This window comes from Leptonychotes weddellii, chromosome 5 (assembly GCF_054177405.1).
Source record: "Leptonychotes weddellii isolate Sample4059 chromosome 5, ASM5417740v2, whole genome shotgun sequence".
Taxonomy (NCBI): Eukaryota; Metazoa; Chordata; class Mammalia; order Carnivora; family Phocidae; genus Leptonychotes; species Leptonychotes weddellii.
Genome location: NC_138373.1, coordinates 74,990,830 through 75,009,233, shown reverse-complemented (window position 1 = coordinate 75,009,233; position 18,404 = coordinate 74,990,830). Strand labels below are relative to the sequence as shown.

General features: G+C 37.6%; 1 pseudogene; it reads right to left on the bottom strand.

Annotated features, from left to right (window-relative positions):
- Window positions 1–14,098: 14,098 nt before the first annotated feature.
- Window positions 14,099–14,489, bottom strand: LOC102742269 (non-histone chromosomal protein HMG-14 pseudogene; annotated as a pseudogene).
- Window positions 14,490–18,404: the final 3,915 nt, after the last annotated feature.

Genomic DNA, 18,404 nt, shown 5'->3' with positions numbered 1-18,404 from the left:
TTTTTTTTTTTTTTTTAAATAAAATTCCAAATGTTTATAAACAAACAAACAAAAAAAATGGTAGTACTTTTTGAGCTAATGATTCTACCTCTAGAAATCTGTCTTCAGAAAATGATATATCTGAACCAAATGCTACACGCTTAGATTTTTACCCCAGCATTATTTGAATTGCCAAATACCATGGTAAATCTCATGTTCAACAATAGTGGGCGGGTTGATATATATGATGTAACCATCCAATTGAAAAATATGAAAGCCTTAAAATTATTTTTATGAAGTATCCAATGATATGACAAATGCTTTTGACATAATGTTAATTGAAAAAATTGGATTGCAAAATAATGTGTGATCTCTATCATGTACAAAAATACATAGAAATATGGAAAGGAAATATATAGAAATATATTTTATCAGGCAATTTTAAGGTTTTTTTTTCTTCATGTTTTTCTTATTGCCCCAATTTTTAACAATGACTAGCTAGGAATAACATTGCATGTTATCAATAAGAAGTCAAGTGTGAGGACAAACAGAGCAATGGAATGGAAGTTTTTTTCACTTACCATAACTTAAAATTCTTTGTCCTCTACTATGTTAAACCATAAAAATATTCACTTATTCAGTAATTATCTGGTGCCTTTTATATGCCAGACATCGCATTGTGTGCTGGTTATACAGAAGTGAGTAAGACATGATTTCTGCCTTTAGTGAACATATGGTCAACTCAGAGAGAGAGAGGGAGGGAGAGAGAGAAAGAGAGAGAAGCAGATATGTAAAGTAAGGTGACAGATGCAAAAGACATAATGGTATAATACATTTTTCATAGTTTCAATTCACCCAATTTGAACTGTCAAATATTCTATTTATGAGTGTGACATACTGAACTTTGTACATATTGTTCATTGTTTAAAGATTTCGAAGAGCAGACATGAGTAAATAATATTTGCGAGTATTTATCTGCTGGAAAAGATATTATCTACCTGTAAGAAATAGATTATTGACACTGTTATTCAGGTAGATTACAGTATGGAACACCATTATTAAAAAGTCTTGATGTGAGTTTACAAACATTTGGATTGTGAGACGGGAATCAGTTTTTCTAACATAGATTTCCACAAGATTGAAAGGAGACCAAAAATACAACAAGGTAAAAACAAGTTCTGGGCACAAACACTACATTTTCAAGCATCAGACACTTTAATACAATTTCCAATTCTCATATAAATGTTTGTTACTGACCATACTGGAAAAATCCATACCCAAGAGGCCAAATTTAAAGTAAGCCAAGGATTTAAAGGTAAATCTTGAATTGATGTTATTTTAAAAATCTACCTTTTGCCTTGTTCTTGGACCTTGAACGAAAATGAGGGAAGAGAGGAGGCCCTTCTCAGGGTTACCATGCCTCCACACACCGAAACATTTCTGCACTGGGCCTTGTGGTACACAGTGAGCTCCTTGAGTTGGAGACTTCCTGTGTGGTTTTAGCTCAAATACCGGAGGTACCCCCAGCTGCTGGGCTAGATATGTTGATAATCTCTCAGGAAGTATCTGAGTCTATTTTTATGTTTTATTTTCACAGAGTATTGTATACTGTCTTTTATAATGGACTTTCAGCAAGCTTTATGATGGTGGAGGGTTGAGTTGGCATAGACAAGCAGCAGGTGATCGAAAGCTCACTTACGTGTTAATTTTATATTTTATATTTTACTATTGGGTTGAATACACTTTGATAAAGCAATATCAAATGATGATATATTCTGAGTTTTAACCAATTATTGGTAATTAGTGAAGGTGGGCCAAGAAGAGGGAGATGCTGGTAGGAAACCAGGTGAGCATGAAAAAATGCAAATGTAAATCCACTCAATGGATAAGTCTTTGGGATGTAACACTGAGAGGTGAGTTCAGAGCTATATCTCTGTAGGCTATGACTTGAACCCCTCCCGGCATGGTGCCTCCTCTTGGTATATTATCATCAAGTGAGGGATGGTGAGCTATTAGCTTGGACCTTTTTCCAAGGGAGGTGACCTTTTTCAGTTGTCAAAATTTGGGCATGGAGGCAGAAACATAAAGTGTAATTGAACCTGGCTGTTATTCTATAAAAATATAATGAGATGCCACATAAATGATTCAACATATTCCCATTTGATACTGTTAAGGAAGAATTTTATATTCAGGGACATCTTTACTTCTCAACTACGGTCAACCTCTGGTTATTTGACTTTTTAGTTTCTCTTTGTTATATACCCCATTCATGGGTTTAAGGTCAGGGACTTTCCATAGCTATGATTCACTTGCTTCTGATGTCAGTACCAGTAGATTTCAAACTTTAGTTTGCCTCAGAATCATCTGGAAAGCTTGTTAAAGTACAGATCACCACCTCAGTTCCTGGTTCCGTGATTCTGAAGTGGGGCCCAAGAATGCATTTTAAACAGTTCTCAAGTGATGCTTATGCTTCTGATCCCAGGACCACACTTTTAGACCTTCTGCTCTTGTTTATTTAATTAATTAATTAATTAATTTTAAAGATTTTATTTATTTATTTGACAGAGAGAGAGCGCAAGAGCATGTGCATGAGCAGGGGGGAGGGGCAGAGGCAGAGGGAGATGCATGTTCCCTGCTGAGCAGGGAGCCAGATTCGGGACTCGCTCCTAGGACCCCGGCTTCATGATCTGAGCAGAAGGCAGACGCTTAACCGAGTGAGCCACCCAGGTGCCCCTGCTCTTGTTTATTTTTAATTATTTCATAGTGAAAGCATTAATTATGTTTACCAATACCCTATGGTGAGTCTCAGAATTCCTTCCTTGAAATTGCTTTCTCTGACAAGAGAAACTGCTATTTATTTCTTCAAAGTGTCAATTAGCCTTTCCATTTCAGAGCCATATTTTCTGATTAAATGCTATTTCCCCAATAGAATCTGCTCTCAGAATGAAGGCTTACTTTTTTCCCCCTCTCATTAAGGTTCACTCCTTCCTTATGTAGCAGCCTTTTCTCGAGAGAATCCCATTTGTGAACAAGTTAGTTCAGTTCCATCTTGGTCAGGGGTCAAAATTATCCCTTAGTGGTTCCAACGCCCCTATACGATGTCCAAGTTCCCTACCTTGTCTGGAGGAGAGCTTAAAAGTGTTCAGAACTGTTGAGATATTAAATCACCCAAAGACAGCGGGTAGGTGGTAGAAAATGAATGAGCCAGGCCAGCTGGGTTATTTCCTGCTTTCTGTTCCATTATGTTCAAAAGTTCTCTTGTTGGAATCCATCTCCACATCATCTTGTACTCAGCTTTTCTGCTTTCCCTTCCCCAGGGCCTGGGAGAAAACATCAGGTTCAACAAGCACACTTCTACAAGGGAGAAGTACTTTCTTCATAAATTAGTTTCATTTTGGCCCAGGCTGGGTGAGAAAGAGTGCCTTGCAGGGTATGAGTGAGAGGGAGAGAACTCAGAGAACAAGAAAACTGCTAGAGGAATAGCCTTGTAGCTCTGTCTCTCTGTATTTATATATTCACTCATATATGTTAGTTCCTTCATATATTCTTTCTTCATTCAGCAAATGAGTCCTGTATGCCTTCAGTTAACACTACCCACCCCTCTTTAAGGGATTATTTCCCGGCCCCATATATCATTTTCTAATTAAATTAAAATGGCATATAATTAAAATAGTCAATGTTATATGCAAATTAAATATACATTTAAATGTATACTATTTTAATATATGTCTATCAAGTACGTTAGCATATATGTGTCATATATTTATTTTTAAGCTCTAATTAAATGATACAGAATTGATCTATGGTACACATGTACATTTCTTTATCTCCTAATCTCCGACGGTCAAAATACATTTTTTTCTGCTTTAATGTGCTGTATTTAATGACTACATTTTTGTAGTTTCGTAATGTTTTCAACTGTTGTACGTGCCCCTCTACTGTGTCCACATGACCACAAGTGTGATATATGAGATATGAAACAGTCTGTTCAACATTCTTACATGCATGAAAATGTGCCGTTAAAACATCTGGAGGACAGAGTTCAACATTATTAGAAATGTTACAGTACATAAAATTACAAAGAAGAGCACTTTCACCATCAATAATCACTTAAAAATTTGTTTAAACTCCCTTCTAGTCATTGTTTATTTTCTTGTTTAACTCACAATTGTTTTTGTTTTGTCTTATTTAATTTAATTAATTAATTAATTTATTTATTTATTTTTTAAAGATTTTATTTATTTATTTGACAGACAGAGACACAGCGAGAGAGGGAACACAAGCAGGGGGAGTGGGAGAGGGAGAAGCAGGCTTCCCGCCGAGCAGGGAGCCCGATGGGGGGTCGATCCCAGGACCCCGGGATCATGACCTGAACCGAAGGCAGACGCTTAATGACTGAGCCACCCAGGTGCCCTGTTTTGTCTTATTTTAAATTATAGATTCATTACTGTTGGTTTGCAGCCCTCTCTGGAGCTTTCCTGGTGTAATCTGAAATCAGCCCCTGTACTCCGAGGTCAGGGAGAGACCGAAGGGAGAGGCAGGCTACTCCAGATGGTAGGTGGCAGGCTTAATGAGCAAGGGGACCTTACAAGGCTTGTCCTGGGCCACAGCAAGATGAATGGATCCCTGCACCCACTTGCCAAATTGTAAAAGTTCATAAAGAGGCCTTAGCTGATTTCAGTCACGTATACAGTATAAGTGTTCTCAATATCATGTCACTAGCCCAAGGCTGTGTCCTCGGAGCAGCCCCTGGGAGTAGGAAAGGAATGGGGTGAGGACCTTCGGAGTGCCTGGGTCCAGCTCATGGGTCAAAGAGCAGTAATATCTTCTTGACATTCCCCACCATTTACACAAACTTAAAATTGCAAATAAATATAAAGAAGAAAGTTTTAAAAAATAAAAAATATTTTATATCACCATGAAATAATCATTGTGTATATACAATTTAAGAACATCTAACAGTAAAACATATAGATAGATAAGTGGATAGATTCATAGAATACAGAAGTGTTTTGGGGCTTCTGGGTGGCTCAGTCTGTTAAGTGTCTGACTCTTGATTTCAGTTCAGGTCACAATCTCAGGGTCGTGAGACTGAGCCCTGTGTTTGGCTCTGCACTCAGCATGAAGTCTGCTTAAGCTTCTTTCTCTCCCTCTGCCCTCCCCACCCTGCTCTTGTGGTCTCTCTTTTTATAAAAAAAAAAAAAAAAATATGGAAGCGTTTTTAGTAAAATAGGATTATACTATATCTGCTTTATTTTAAAATTGTATTAGTTTTTTTTTTGTTTCAAACTTTAAATTTGAGTTAGGTAACATATAGTGTAATATTGATTTCAGGAGTAGAATTTAGTGATTCATCATTTCCATATAACACCCAGTGCTCATCATAACGAGTGCCCGCCTTAATACACATCACGCATTGAACCCATACCCCACCCACCTCCCTCCACCAACCCTCAGTTTGTTTTCTATCCTTAAGAGTTTCTTATGTGGGCACCTGGGTGGCTCAATTGGTTAAGCATGTGCCTTCCATTCAGGTCATGATCTCAGGGTCCTGGGATCAAGCACCATAGCACCGTGTAGGGTGTATAGATATGTAACTCCCACATCTTCTTTATCCATTCATCAGTTGATGGACATTTGGGCTCTTTCCTTAATTTGGCTATTGTTGTAATGCTGATATAAACATTGGGGTGCATGTGCCCCTTCGAATCAGTAGTTTTGTGTCCTTTGGGTAAATACCTAGTAGTGCAATTTCTGGGTCGTAGGGTAGTTTTATTTTTAACTTTTTGAGGAACCTCCATACTGTTTTACAGAGTGGCTGCACCAGTTTGCATTCCCACCAACATCCTCTTTCTCCACATCCTAGCCAATGTCTGTTGTTTCCTACGTTGTTAATTTTAGCCATTCTGACAGGTGTGAGGTGGTATTTCATGGTAGTTTCGATTTATCATTCTCTGATGATGAGTAATGCTGAGCATTTTTTTCATGTATCTGTTGGCCATTTGTATGTCTTCTTTGGAAAAAAATGTCTTTTCATGTCTCCTGCCCATTTCTTAACTGGATTATTTGTTTTTTGGGGTATTGAGTTTGATAAGTTCTTTATATATTTTAGATACTAACCCTTTATCAGATATGTCATTTGCAAATATCTTCTCCAATTCCCTAGGTTGCACTAAAAGGCAAACTAAAAGTTTGTTAATTGTTTCCTTTGCTGTGTAGAAACTTTGTATTTTGATGAAGTCCCAACAGTTCATTGTTGTTTTTGTTTCCCTTGCCTCTGGAGATGTGTCTAGTAAGAAGTTGCTATGGCCAATGTTCTCTAAGATTTTGATGATTTCCTGTCTTACATTTAGGTCTTTCATCCATTTTGAATTTGTTTTGTGTATGGTATAAGAAAAAGGTCCAGTTTCATTCTTCTGCATGTGGCTGTCCAGTTTTCCCAACACCATTTGTTGAAGACACTGTCTTTTTTCCATTGGCTATTCTTTCCTGCTTTGTCGAAGATTAGTTGACCATATAGTTGTGAGTCCATTTCTGAGTTCTATTCTGTTTCATTGATCTATGTGTCTGTTTTTGTGCCAGTACCATACTGTCTTGATGATGACAGCTTTGTAATATAGCCATGCCCCCAGTTTTGCTTTTTTCTTTTTTTTTAGTGTTTTATTTATTTAGTTTTTTAAAGATTTTATTTATTTATTGGAGAGAGAGAGAGTGAGAGAGAGCATGAGAGGGGAGAGGGTCAGAGGGAGAAGCAGACTCCTCACCGAGCAGGGAGCCCGACATGGGACTCAATCCTGGGACTCCAGGATCATGAACTGAGCCGAAGGCAGTCACTTAACCAACTGAGCCACCCAGGCGCCCTTGCTTTTGTTTTTCAAGATTGCGTTGGCTATTCGCAGTCTTTTGTGGTTCCATACAAATTTTAGGATTATTTGTTCTAGCTCTGTGAAAAATACTGTTGGTATTTTGATAGGGATTGCATTAAATCTGTAGATTGCTTTGGGTAGCATAGACATTTAACAATATTCGTTCTTCCAATCCATGAGCATGGAATATTCTTCCATTTCTTTGTGTCTTCTTAAGTTTCTTTCTTTGGCATTTTATAGCATATTATATATATAATTTTATATATTTATATAAATATATATAATTTATATTTTCATATAAATATACATCTTTTACCTCTTTGGTTAAGATTATTCCTAGGTATCTTATGATTTTTGGTGCAATTGTAAATGGGATCAATTCCTTGATTTCCCTTTCTGTTGCTTCATTATTTTTTTTTTTTTAAGATTTTATTTATTTATTTGAGAGAGAGAATGAGATAGAGAGCATGAGAGGGGGGAGGGTCAGAGAGAGAGGCAGACTCCCTGCTGAGCAGGGAGCCCGACGTGGGACTCGATCCCGGGACTCCAGGATCATGACCTGAGCCGAAGGCAGTCGCTTAACCAACTGAGCCATCCAGGTGCCCTGTTGCTTCATTATTGATGTATAGCAATGCAACAGATTTCTTTATGTTGATTTTGTATCCTATGACTTTACTGAATTTGTGTGTCAATTCTAGCAATTTTTTGATGGAGTCTTTTGGGTTTTCCACAAGAGTATTATGTCATCTGTGAATAGTGAAAGTTTGACTTTTTCCTTGCTGATTTGGATGCCTTTTATTTCTTTTTGCTCTCTGATTGCTGAAGTTAGCACTTCCAGTACTATGTTAAATAACCAATGGTGAGAGTAGGCATCCCTGTCTTGTTCCTGACCATAGAGGAAAACCTCTCAGTTTTTCCCAGTTGAGATGTTATTAGGTGTGGGTCCTTTGTATATGGTCATTATGATGTTGAGGTGTGTTCCCTCTATCCCTACTTTGTTAAGGATTTTTCTCTTTTCTTTTTGATAAGCTTGGCTAGAGATATATTAATTTTATTAATTCTTTCAAAGAACCAACTCCTACTTCCATTGATCTGTTCATTTTTTTTTTTTACTTTCTATATCATTTATTTCTGCTCTAATCTTTATTATTTCCCTTCTTTTGCTGGCTCTAGGCTTTATTTGCTCTTCCTTTTCTAGCTCCTTTAGGTGTAAGGTTAGGTTGTGTATTTGAGATTTTTTTTTTTCTTGAGGTAGGCCTGTATTGCTATATACTTCCCTTTTATTATCACTTTTGCTGCATCCCAAAGATTTTGGACTGTTGTGTTTTCTGATTTTCATTTGCTTCCATATAGTTTTTTAATTTCTTCTTTAATTTCCTGGTTAACCCATTTATTCTTTATTAGGACGTTCTTTAACCTCCATGTATTTATGGTCTTACAAAGTTTTTTCTTGTGGTTGACTTCAAGTTTCATAGTGTTGTGTTCAGAAAATATGCATGGTATGACCTCAGTCTTTTCGTATTTGTTGTGGCCTGATTTGTGACCCAGTACGTGATCTATTCTGGAAAATGTTCCATGTGCACTTGAAAAGAATGTGTATTCTGCTGCTTTAGGATGAAATGTTCTGAATATATCTGTTAAGTCCATCTGGTCCAGTGTGTCATTCAAAGCCATTGTTTCCTTGTTGATTTTCTGCTTAGATGATCTGTCCATTGCTGTAAGTGGGGTGTTAAAGTCCCCTATTATTTTTGTATTATTATCAATGAGTCACTGAGTTTCTTTATATTTGTCATTAATTGTTTTATATATTTGGGTGCTTGCAAGTGGGGGGCATAAGTATTTACAATTGTTAGATCTTCTTGTTGGACAGACACCTTTATCATGATATAGTGCCTTTCTTCATCTCTTGTTACAGTGTTTGGTTTAAAATCTAGTTTGTCTGATGTAAGTATGGCTAATCTGGCTTTCTTTTGACATACATTAGCATGATCAATGGTCTTTCATCCTCTCACTTTTAATCTGCAGGTGTCTTTAGGTCTAAAATGAGTCTCTTGTAGGCAGCATATAGATGGGTCTTGTTTTTTATCCATTCTGATACCCTATGTTTTTTGGTTGGAGCATTTATTCCATTTACATTCAGAGTGATTATTGATAGATATGAATTTAGTGCCATTTTACTACCTGTCAACTCATTGTTTCTGGAGATTTTCTGTTCCTTTATAGTCTTTGATGCTTTTAGTCTTTCTCTCCCACTCATAGAGTCCCCTTTAATATTTCTTGCAGGGCTGGTTTAGTGGTCACAAACTCCTTCAGTTTTGTTTGTCTGGGAAACTATCCCTGATTCTGAATGACAGCCTTGCTAGATAGAGTATTCTTGCCTGTAGATTTTTTTCCATTGAGCATGTTGAATATATCATACCACTTTCTTCTGGCCTGCCAAATTTCTGTGGAGAGATCTGCTGCTAAACTTATTTGTCTTCCCTTGTATATTAGGGATTTCTTTTGTCTTGGTGCTTTTAGCATGTTTTTCTTTATCTCTATATTTTGCGAATTTAACTACGATATATCTTGGTGTTGGCCTGCTTTTGTTGATTTTGATGGGAGTTCTCTGTGCCTCCTGGATTTGGATGTCTGTTTCCTTCTCCAAATTAGGGAAATTTTCAGCTACAATTTGCTCAAATAAACCTTCTGTCCCCCTTTCCCTCTCTTTTTCTGGGACGCATATGATACGAATGTTACTGCACTTTATGGAGTCACTGAGTTTCCTAAATCTACCTTTGTGATCCAGTATTTTTCTTTCCCTCTTCTTTTCAGCTTCATTATTTTCCATAATTTTATCTTCTATTTCATTTATTCACTCCTGTCCTCCTCCATCCTTGTGTTCATTATATCCAGTCAGTTTCACATCTCAGTTTTAGCATTTTTTATTTCAGCCTGACTGGTTTTTAGGTCTTTTATCTCTGCAGTAAGGGACTCCCTAGCATCTTCTATGCTTTTTTCAAGCCCAACTAGTATCCTTATGATTATTGGTTTAAATTCTGGATAGGGTATATTACTTATATCTCTTTCCATTAATTCCTTGACCTTTTCTTATTCTTTCTTTTGGAATGAATTCCTCTGTCTTTGCATTTTTTCTAGGTCTCTTCTGTGTGGTAGGATAGCCTATTGTATTTCCTGCTCCAAGAATAATGGCTTTATTTTTAATTTTTTTTATTTAAATTCAATTTAATTAACATATAGTGTATTATTAGACTCAAAGGTAGGATTTAGTGATTCATCAGCTGCATATAACACCCAGTGTTCATTATATCAAGTGTCCTCCTTAATGTCCATCACTCAGTTACCCATCTCCCCACCCACCTCCTCTCCAGCAAACCTCAGCTTGTTTCCTAGAGATAAGAGTGTCTTATGGTTTGTCTCCCTCTCTAATTTTGTCTTATTTCATTTTTCCTTCCCTTCTCCAATGTTCATCTGTTTTGTTTCTTAAATCCCACATATGAGTGAAATCATCTGATACTTGTCTTTCTCCGACTGACCTTTTTACTTAGATAATCCCCTCTAGTTATATCCACATTGTTGCAAATGGCAAGATTTCATTCTTTTGATGGCTGAGTAATATTCCATTGTATATATATACCACCTCTTTTATATCCATTCATCTGTCGATGGACATCTGGGCTCTTTCCATAGTTTTGGTATTGTGGACATCGCTGCTATAAACATTGGGGTGCATGTGCCCTTTCGAATCACTGTGTTTGTATTCCTTAGATAAATACCTAGCAGTGCAATTGCTGGGTCATAGGTTAGTTCTCTTTTTAACTTTTTGAGGAAACTGCATACTGTTTTCCAGAGTTGGTGTAGCAGTTTGCATTCCCACCAACAGTGTAAGAGGGTTCCCTTTTCTCTGCATCATCGCCAGCATCTGTTGTTTCCTGAGTTGTTAATTTTAACCATTCTGACTGGTGTGAGGTGGTATCTCATTGTGGTCTTGATTTGCATTTCCTGAGTAACGGCTTTATTAAAAAGAGGACATATACTGTCCTAGGCCAGCATATAGTTTTGTATACTTGGCTGTTGTGTTTTTGCGGCTCTTTCCCTTAGGTCAGTCCTCTTTAGAGTTTCTCCTGCCTGCAGTGGGGTGTGTTTGGACCTTGTCCAGTGTGTGGTGAGTTTTAGCTAAGTGTGCTTTGGTCTGCTTGTTAATAGAGGCCAGATTCTATTTTCACAAGAGATGAATCTTTGCAACACCCTATGCTCAGTAGACTTGGTGCATGCAGGGGGTTTGTGCTGATCTTCTAGGGGAGGGGCCCATTGCTGCTCTGGCTCTCAGGTATATTTGTCCTAGTAAAAAAAGCACTTGAGGAGCACAGGGGCATGAGGTTTGGTGTAAATGGGTCAAGCTTCTACTATGGATGCTGTGCTGCTCACTGAAGTCCATTTGTGCTTATGTGCAGGGGAAAAAAATGGTGTCAGCCTGCTCTCTCATCCCTGAAGAGAGCAGTTTACACCTGCTATCATCCATGAAGGCTTCACAGAAGAGCAAACAATCTCCCCTTGTGTGTCCCAGGCATCCATCAGATCCCTGCCTTCACCGTCTGTGTCCAGGCAGTGTGTCCAACCAGCAGCACAGTGCTCCTGTGTTTTATCTCAGGCATGCTGGATGAGTTTCAAAACTCTAAATTTTAGGGACCTGGTGTGGCACGGACCCATGTTGAGCCTCTAGGGGAGGGTCTTGAAGCAATGTGACTGGTGCCAGTTTGTTTCAGGAGGGCAGTTGCAGGAAGATGCAGGGGCTTGGAGTTTATAGTAAAATAAAGCAAAAAGCCAGCATCCAGCTTGCTGCCCTCAGCAGGTGTCTCTGCCCCTATGCTAATAAATGGGGCAGCACAATGGCACCCATCAGCTCTTTTGTCCCCTGAGAGGCAGTGCCACCTTTCCCAAATGCACTCCAAGAAGGGGAACAGTCTCTCCCAGTGTGACCCAGGGGATTCTCTGACCACACTTGTCCCAGGCCTCTGTCCTCCTTCTCCATAGTGGCATATCTATGCCTGCCAGGCTCCCCACCAACATAGCATGGACTTCTGAAACTTCAGTCTTTTGAGTTCCGCTGCTTCTAAAAACTCATGATAATTAGCCCCTCTTGTTTTCCAGTCAATAGTTTTGGGGAAACATTTCCCTGTGTGCTGCACTCTTTCTCTCTCTGTGAGCAGGGCTCCCTCCCTTCCACAGCACCCACAATTCTTTTCTCCCCCAAATTGCGTCTCTGCACCTCCTACCTTCCACTACATGGCCCCATTTCTCCCTCTGGTTGTGCAGTTTGTTTTCAGTCCAAGGATTGACTTTATTGGGTGTTCAGAATGATTTTATATTTATCTAGCTGTGTTTGAAGGATGAGGCAAACATAGCATCCCCCTACTACTTTGCCATATCCAAAACAGTAGTAAATTTTATTTTAGCAAGATCTCATAGAAAATAACAGATTGAAAATTAAACTAAAGAAAATAATACTTCAAATGAATGCTTTTTCAATATAAGGTATTATTTTCTAGATTTTGTCTGTAATGGTTAAGAGAAAACATTATTTTATTTTATTTTAATTATTTATTTATTTGAGAGAGAGAGAGAGAGTGCAAGTTGGGGAAGGGGCAGAGGGAGAGGAAGAGAACCTCAAGCAGATTCCTGGCTGAGTGTGGAGCCGGACAGGTGGCTCCATCTCAGGATTCTGAGATCATGATCTGAGCCAAAATCAAGAGTTGGACAAAAGTGGATGCTTAATTGAGCCACTGAGGCACCCTAAAAAAACATTATTTTACAAACAGTTGAAATTGTTAAACTTTTACTTTTTAAAGTGTTTTAATTTATTTTAATTTTTAAAAAAATTTTCTCAGCTTTACTGAGTATAATAGACAAAATTGTGTATATTTACAGTATATGATGTGATGATTTGATGGACATATACATTGTGAAATAATTTCAAAAATCAAGTTAATTAACACATCCATTACCTCACATAGTTACTTTTTTGGCAGGTAGAGGAGGTGAAAATGCTTAAGATCTATTCTCTTAGCAAATTTCAAATATACAATACAGTATTACTATTATTTGCTGTAGCCATCATGCTATACATTAGATCTTCAGAAACTATTCATCTTGAAACTGAAAGTTTGTACCCTTTGACCAACATATCCCCATTTCCCCCACCCCCCCAACCTCTGACAACCACCATTCTATTTTCTGTTTCTATGAGTTTGATTTTTTTTTTTTAAGGTTCCACACATAAGTGATACCAACAGTATTTGTCTTTCTCTATTTCTTTTTTTTTTTAAGATTTTATTTATTTATTTGAGAGAGAGAATGAGATAGAGAGAGCATGAGAGGGGGGAGGGTCAGAGGGAGAAGCAGACTCCCTGCTGAGCAGGGAGCCCGATGCGGGACTCGATCCCGGGACTCCAGGATCATGACCTGAGCCGAAGGGCAGTCGCTTAACCAACTGAGCCACCCAGGTGCCCTCTTTTTTTTTCTTAATTGAGTTTTTATTGGTTGTTTTGAGGATCAGTACAGACATTTCAATTTGTACCCTTCTTAACGTACCTACCGAAAATCTAAAAAAACCATGTAGTTGTGATTCTTTTCTAAAAGTTATTCCAGTGACCTTCGAGCTTAAAATTTGGAGGCAAATTTTCCTTAACAGTATATTAAGATCTTCAAATGCTGATACACTGTTACATTGTTAAGCCCATTAATTCACAATTTAATATCATATACACTACATACTCAAATTCTCAATCTTGCACAGCACATTAACAGAGTTACTAGGAAAACTGGACTACCACGACCAAGATGTTACAAAGTGCCCAAGAATTCTGGCCAGGAGAGCCTAGATCTAGGAGTGGTTTTCTTTAGGAAACAATTCTACCAAAAACAACATGGGAATAGAAGTAATTTAAAATATTCAAGACATAGTAAATGCAAGACTGACTCCAAATTGCCCTTTAGTATGTTTGGTATTACAGGATATAAAAACTACCCCATCTATGGAATGTTGAACTGACCCCAAGACAATCAAAGCCTCCCACATTCAATATCCCATTGTTTCCTGGTTGTACCAAAAAATAAACAACCAGCAAATGATTTCACCTCTTAAAAAAAAGCATTTACACTTAAAAAATGAGATGAGGTAGGATTCCCTCCTTCTTAAAAATGTTTATAAAGCTACTAAAAAACTTGCATTTACAAAATGGTTGATAAAAATACAAGAAGGGCGACAGGGACCACTGATAAGACATGTTTTATGGTATTAATCAGACTTGGCTTCTTTCTCTCCTGCTTCATCGGAGGCTGGACTCTCCTCATTTTTAGTTTCTCCGTTTTCTGCAGGTAAGTCTTCTTTCGTTTCTTGGTTAGGCACTTCAGCCTGTTTTCCCTTTGCTCCCCTTTTCCTCTTTGTTTGCACTTTTTGTCTGAAGATTTATCCTTTCCTGCCGCCTTTTTTGGCTTCGTTTCCACTTTTGCAGGAGCAGGTTTAGGTGACAACCTCTCCGACCTCCTCTTGGGCTCCTCCTTCGCTGCCCCCTCGGCGGAGGGGACCTTCCTCTTGGGCATCGAGGCAGCTGGGCGGGTGGGTGCTGGGTGCCTGCGGGCCGGGGCGAGCCGAGAGCCTTCGAGAAGCTGTCTTTTTCTATTTCTTATTTCTTGGTTTTTTTGGTGGTAGCTATAATAACATGTGAGATGATTCCTCATGGTTTTGACTGGCATTTTCAAGATGATAAGTGATGTTGAACACCTTTTCATGTACCTCTTGATCATTTAAATATCTTCTTTTGAAAAATGTCTATTCAAGTCTTTTGCTCATTTTTAAAAAAGATTTTATTTATTTACTTGAGAGCGAGAGGGAGAGCAAGAATGAGCAGGGGGTGGAGCAGAGGGGGAGGAAGAGGTAGTGGGGATGAATCTTAGCAGAGCCTGGTGTGGGGCTCAATCCCATGACCCGAAATCATGACCTGAGCTGAAACCAAAAGTCAGATGTTTAACCTACTGAGCCACCCAGGTGCCCCTCTGTTCATTTTTGAATTGGATTATTATTATTATATATATAATAATATATATAATTATTATTATTATTGATTATTGTTATATTGCTGTTGAGTTGTATGAATTCCTATATATTTTGGATATTAACCCCTTATCAGATATATGGTTTGTAATTATTTTCTCCCATTTAATAGATTTCTTTTTCATTTTGTTGATTGTTTACAGTGCTAAAGCTTTGTAGTTTGAGGTACATTGCCTATTTCATTTTTTTCTCCCTGTGCTTTGTTGTCATATCCAAAAAAATCATTGCCCAGATAATGTCAAAGAGCTTTCCCCTTATGTTTTCTTTCAGGAATTTTATGATTTCAGATCTTACACTTAAGTCTTTCAACTATTTCAAGTTAATTTTTGTGAGTAGTGTAAGATAGTGGTTCAATTTTTTCTTTTGAATGTGGATATCCAGTCTTCCCAGCACCATTTATTGAAGAGACTGATTTCCCTACTGTGTGTTCTTGGTGCCTTCTCAAAGATTAATTAATTGTATATGTATGAGTTTATTTCTGGTCTCTCTATTCTGTTCCATTGATCTATGTATCTGTTTTTATGCCAATACCATATGGTTTTGATTATTACAGTTTTGCAATATGTTTTGAAATCAGAAAGTGTGAGACCTCCATCTTTGTTCTTTCCCAGGATTGCTTTGACTATTCAGGTCTTCTGTGGCTCCAGATATATTTTAGGATTGTTTATCCTATTTCTGTGAAAAGTTTCATTGGAATCCTGATAGAGATTGCATTCAATCTAAATATGGCTATGGATAGTATGGACATGTTAACAATCTTAATTCTTCCAATCCACAAATACAGGATATTTTGCTATTTATTTGTGTTTTCTTCAATTTCTTCATCAATGTCTTATAGTTTTCAGTGTAGAGAGCTATCATGTCCTTGGTTAAATTTATTCCTAAATATTGCCTTGTTTTTGGTTCTATTGTAAATGAGATTGTTTTCTTTATTTCTTTTTCAGAAAATTTGTTGTTAGTATATAGAAATGCAACTGATTATTATATTTTGATTTTGTACCCTGCAACTTTATCTAATTGGTTTATTAATTCTAACAGTTTTTTTGGTGAAGCCTTGGGATTTTATATGTTTAAGATTATGTCATCTACAAATAAAGACAATTTTACTTCTTCCTTTTCAGTTTAGATGCCTTTCATTTCTTTTTCTTCCTTGATTGCTCTGGCTAGGCCTTTTAGTACTATGTTGAGTAGGAGTGATGAAAATGGTCACTTTTGTCTTATTCCTATCTTAGAGGAAAATTTTTCAACCTTTCAACACTGAGTACAGTGTTAGCTGTGGGTTTGTCATATATGGGGTTTATTATGTTGAGCTACATTCTTTCTGTACCCAATTTGTGGAGAATTTTTACCAGGAAGGAATTTTGTATTTTGTCAAGTACTTTGTCTTGAGAACACAGACAGCAAACTTTCCCAACCATAAGTGCTTGCACAGCCCACCAGACTCTGGAGCATAGACAGCAATCCTGCCCAGTCAGGGAGCCCAGCCAATGGCCCCATTTGAATGTAGGCCACAGCAGGCCTATACAACCACAGAGTCTGACCAATGGTACCACCCCCTTCTTTCAGTAGCACCCCTACTTTGGTGGCCTCACCCAAATAGAGACCACACCCAAATAGAGACCTTGGTATTAAGCCCCTCTTGTCCAGGGATCCTGACCGTTAACCTGTCTAGAACCCCAAGCTGAACTGACTGATGAAGGACTGTTTCTTGCAAAGGAAACAGGTCATGTCTGGAAGAGGAAATAACTTACTCAAGTGTGCAGATATCAAGAATCATGGGTCATGAATAATCAGGTAAACATGAAACCGCCAGAGGAAACTAATAAAGTTCCAATAACTGGCCCTAAAGAAATGGAGATCTATGAACTATCTGACAAACAATTCAGTATACTCTTAAAGAAGTGATGTACAATAACATTTAGACAAACAATGAAATGAAATTAGGAAAGCAATGCATAAACAAAACAGAAGTTCAACAGGAAATAAAAAACATTGGGGATTAAAAAAAAAAAAACCTAAACAGAAATCTTAGAGTTTAAGAATACAATTAGTGACCTGAAGAATTCAATAGAGAGCTTCAACATCACGTGACTAAACAAAAATAAAAGAATCAGTGGGCTGGAAGATAGGTCATTTAAACCTATCCAGTCAGAGGAACAATAACAACAAAAAAAGAAAAAGAGTGAAGAAAGCCAAAGGACTTTACCAGGACACCATCAAAAGAAATAATATACACATTATGGGAATACCAGAAGAGAAAGAGAAATGGACAGAAAGTAAATTTAGAGCAATATGGTTGAAAACTTCTAAAACTTGCAAGAGAAACAGATATCCACATTCAGGATGACCAAAAGACCCCAAATAGTTTGAGCCTGAAAAGGGCTACACCAAGACACATTATAATTCAATTGTCAAAAGTCAAAGATAAAGAGAGAATTTCAAAAGAAGCAAAAAAAGAACAACACATTACATACAAGGAAATCCCCATAAGACTATAGGGGGATTTCTTTTTTTTTTTTTTTAAAGATTTTATTTATTTTTTAGAGAGCGAGTGAGAGAGAAACAGCATGAGAGGGGAGAGGGTCAGAGGGAGAAGCAGGCTCCCCGCTGAGCCGGGAGCCCGATGTGGGACTCGATCCCAGGACCCTGGGATCATGACCTGAGCCGAAGGCAGACGCTTAACCATCTGAGCCACCCAGGCGCCCAAGACTATAGGGGGATTTCTTAACAGAAACTTTACAGGGCAGGAGAAAGTGGGATGATATATTCAAAACACTGGACAAAAAACCCCCAGTCCACCAAGAATACTATGCATGGCAAAGCTGCCCTACAGAAATGAAGGAGAAATAAAGACTCTCCTGAACAAAGAGAAGCTTCAACCCTAGAGCTGCCTTGTAAGAAATGCTAAAAAGCATCTTTCAAGAGGAAATAAAAGGATGCTAATTAACATCACAAAAACATACAAATCTATGTGTAAAGCTCACTGGTAATGGTAAATGTATAGTCAAGGTTGGTTCTCTATTACTGTCATGGTACTGCATAAGTCACTTACAACCCCAGGTTAAATTTGAAAAACAAACATATTAAAAATAACCATAACTATAATAATTTTTAAATGAATACACAATATAAAAAAATACATAAAAGCTGTAACATCAATAACCTAAGAGTAAGGGGGTGAAGGAGAAGTAAAAGTGTAAATTTTCTGTATACTGTCAAAATTAAGTTGCTATCAGCTTAAAGATGTTATAAGTAGATTTTATCTAAGCCTAGTGGTAATTACAAAGGAAAAACCTTTAGTATATGCACAAGAGATTATGATAAAAAAAGTCAAAACATATCAGTATACAAAGTTATCAAATCAGAAAAGAGTGCAAGATAAGAAGCTAGTTACAAAGGCTCTACAAAGCAGACAGAAAACAGTGAGCAAAATGGCAATAGTAAGT